Raw genomic sequence first — 348 nt, forward strand, 5'->3', positions numbered from 1 at the left:
AACTACAAGCTTTTATGATAGCCCTCCCTCTCCCTGCCCTCATCAAAAAATTTTAAATTCAAATAAATTTATAATCAATGCCAACAGTACTCGTAGCATATTAATCCAAATATACTGTCAAGAATTGTAGCACATAACCTTAAAAAATAAATGTGAAAGCCAACACCTACCCACTCATTGGATCGGCTCCACTATTATTCCCTTTGTTACAAATGCACATAAATATATAATTTATCTCAAGTTTAAAACTAATCAAATTTAGTCACAGTAATAAAAAACTCACCTTGTCACAGTAATGAAATCTCCCATTTTCAGTTCTAGCCCCCCCTTTCCATCTCTTATGTATAG

Source organism: Phalaenopsis equestris, unplaced genomic scaffold, assembly GCF_001263595.1.
Source record: "Phalaenopsis equestris unplaced genomic scaffold, ASM126359v1 Scaffold000402, whole genome shotgun sequence".
In the NCBI taxonomy this organism is placed as follows: Eukaryota; Viridiplantae; Streptophyta; class Magnoliopsida; order Asparagales; family Orchidaceae; genus Phalaenopsis; species Phalaenopsis equestris.